Source organism: Corvus brachyrhynchos, unplaced genomic scaffold, assembly GCF_000691975.1.
Source record: "Corvus brachyrhynchos isolate BGI_N302 unplaced genomic scaffold, ASM69197v1 scaffold1047, whole genome shotgun sequence".
Classification (NCBI taxonomy): Eukaryota; Metazoa; Chordata; class Aves; order Passeriformes; family Corvidae; genus Corvus; species Corvus brachyrhynchos.
Window position 1 is genome coordinate 31,775 of NW_008238973.1, and position 3,076 is coordinate 34,850.

General features: G+C 50.4%; 1 long non-coding RNA gene across 1 annotated transcript; it reads right to left on the minus strand.

The window, feature by feature from the left end:
* Nucleotides 1-6: 6 nt before the first annotated feature.
* Nucleotides 7-2,839, minus strand: LOC108447753. Its single transcript, XR_001863434.1, has 4 exons — nucleotides 2,715-2,839; nucleotides 2,164-2,611; nucleotides 1,613-2,060; nucleotides 7-1,509 (listed from the first exon to the last, which is right to left on the minus strand). It is a non-coding gene; the product is annotated as an uncharacterized LOC108447753 (long non-coding RNA).
* Nucleotides 2,840-3,076: the final 237 nt, after the last annotated feature.

A 3,076-nucleotide genomic window follows, 5' to 3' on the forward strand; every position in this document is an offset into this window, starting at 1 on the left:
CCCCTCCCCCATTCCTGCCCCCCTCTCCCCACCCCGGGATTTCGGGGTACCAGGGTCGCCTTGTAGGCCGTGAGCGCTTTCAGGTATTCCTTCTTGGCCGCCTCCGTCTTGCGCTTGTAGACCTGGAGAAACGGGGGAAGAACGGGAATTTTGGGGAGTTTCGGGGGAATTTTGGGGCTGTCCCGAACTCCTGGGGGGGTCCCCTCCAAATTTGGGATGCCCCACGTCCGTGGCTTCCGTTTCCAGCCCGATTTGGGGGCGTCTCCAAGCTCTTCGTTGATGCTCCTCAACGTTGACGTTCCTCAAACTCCACCAAACCCTCCAGTTTTGGGGGGGGGGAACCCCAAAATCTCACGGTCTCGCCCCATTTCGAGACTGTTTTCCTCCACGTCTTGAATTCTTGGCGGGTTTTGGGCTCTTCCACCCAATTTTGGGGTCTCCAAACCCTTCGTTCCTTGACGTTCAACGTTGACGCTCCTCAGCGTTGACGTTCCTCAACCTCCACCCCCCAAACCCCCCAATTTTGGGGTCTTTCCCCCAGTTCTAAGATCCTTTTTCTCCGTATTTTTAATATTTCGTGGATTTTCGGCTCATCCAGCTCAATTTGGGTTCTCCGCCCTCCTTGGCCCCCAACCTTGACGTTCCTCCACCTCAACCGCCCCGATTTTGGTATTCTCAGCCCCAAATTTCCACCTTCCCTCCCCAGTTCTTAAATCCCCTGCCGAATTTTGAGTTCCCCCCCCCAATTTTTGCCTTCTTCCACCCAAACTTTCGGCTTCGCTCCCCGTTTTCGAGCTTCCCCACCCAAATTTTCACATTCCCTCCCAAATTCGCCTTCTCCCACCTCAATTTTGGCTTCCCTCCCCAATTCTTGGCTTTCTTGTTCACTTTCATCTTCTCCCACCTCAATTTTTGACTTCTCCCACCCAAATCTTCGTTTTTTCTCCTCAATTTTCACCTTCCCTCCCCAATTCTTGGCTTTCTTGTTCACTTTCACCTTCTCCCACCTCAATTTTTGACTTCTCCCACCCAAATCTTCGTTTTTTCTCCTCAATTTTCACCTTCCCTCCCCAATTCTTGGCTTTCTTGTTCACTTTCACCTTCTCCCATCCCAATTTTCGACTTCTCCCACCCAAATCTTCGTTTTTTCTCCTCAATTTTCACCTTCCCTCCCCATCTTTATCCTTCTCCCACCCAAATCTTCCTTCTCCCACCCCAATTTTGGCTCCTCCCCTGAATTTTTGGCTTCCTTCTTCATTTTCACCTTCTCCCACCCCAATTTTGGCTTCCCTCCCCAATTCTTGGCTTTCTTGTTCGCTTTCACCTTCTCCCATCCCAATTTTCGACTTCTCCCACCCAAATCTTCGTTTTTTCTCCTCAATTTTCACCTTCCCTCCCCATCTTTATCCTTCTCCCACCCAAATCTTCCTTCTCCCACCCCAATTTTGGCTCCTCCCCTGAATTTTTGGCTTCCTTCTTCATTTTCACCTTCTCCCACCCCAATTTTGGCTTCCCTCCCCAATTCTTGGCTTTCTTGTTCACTTTCACCTTCTCCCACCTCAATTTTTGACTTCTCCCACCCAAATCTTCGTTTTTTCTCCTCAATTTTCACCTTCCCTCCCCAATTCTTGGCTTTCTTGTTCACTTTCACCTTCTCCCATCCCAATTTTCGACTTCTCCCACCCAAATCTTCGTTTTTTCTCCTCAATTTTCACCTTCCCTCCCCATCTTTATCCTTCTCCCACCCAAATCTTCCTTCTCCCACCCCAATTTTGGCTCCTCCCCTGAATTTTTGGCTTCCTTCTTCATTTTCACCTTCTCCCACCCCAATTTTGGCTTCCCTCCCCAATTCTTGGCTTTCTTGTTCACTTTCACCTTCTCCCATCCCAATTTTCGACTTCTCCCACCCAAATCTTCGTTTTTTCTCCTCAATTTTCACCTTCCCTCCCCATCTTTATCCTTCTCCCACCCAAATCTTCCTTCTCCCACCCCAATTTTGGCTCCTCCCCTGAATTTTTGGCTTCCTTCTTCATTTTCACCTTCTCCCACCCCAATTTTGGCTTCCCTCCCCAATTCTTGGCTTTCTTGTTCACTTTCACCTTCTCCCACCTCAATTTTTGACTTCTCCCACCCAAATCTTCGTTTTTTCTCCTCAATTTTCACCTTCCCTCCCCAATTCTTGGCTTTCTTGTTCACTTTCACCTTCTCCCATCCCAATTTTCGACTTCTCCCACCCAAATCTTCGTTTTTTCTCCTCAATTTTCACCTTCCCTCCCCATCTTTATCCTTCTCCCACCCAAATCTTCCTTCTCCCACCCCAATTTTGGCTCCTCCCCTGAATTTTTGGCTTCCTTCTTCATTTTCACCTTCTCCCACCCCAATTTTGGCTTCCCTCCCCAATTCTTGGCTTTCTTGTTCACTTTCACCTTCTCCCATCCCAATTTTCGACTTCTCCCACCCAAATCTTCGTTTTTTCTCCTCAATTTTCACCTTCCCTCCCCATCTTTATCCTTCTCCCACCCAAATCTTCCTTCTCCCACCCCAATTTTGGCTCCTCCCCTGAATTTTTGGCTTCCTTCTTCATTTTCACCTTCTCCCACCCCAATTTTGGCTTCCCTCCCCAATTCTTGGCTTTCTTGTTCACTTTCACCTTCTCCCACCTCAATTTTTGACTTCTCCCACCCAAATCTTCGTTTTTTCTCCTCAATTTTCACCTTCCCTCCCCAATTCTTGGCTTTCTTGTTCACTTTCACCTTCTCCCATCCCAATTTTCGACTTCTCCCACCCAAATCTTCGTTTTTTCTCCTCAATTTTCACCTTCCCTCCCCATCTTTATCCTTCTCCCGGGGCCGGGGGGCGTGGCCGCGGCCCCGCCCAGCCCCAGCCCCAGCTGCGAGCTCAGCTCCGACTGGTCAATGGTGGTCAGCGCCCCGGCCGGGCCCAGCAGCGCCCCCGGGCTCAGAGCCCCCAGAGGGACCTCGATGGTCACCGGGGCCGCGGGGCCGAACTGCGACGCCATGGGCGGCTCCAGCTCCTGCGGGGACAGCCCCGAAATGCAGGGATTGCACCCCGAAAT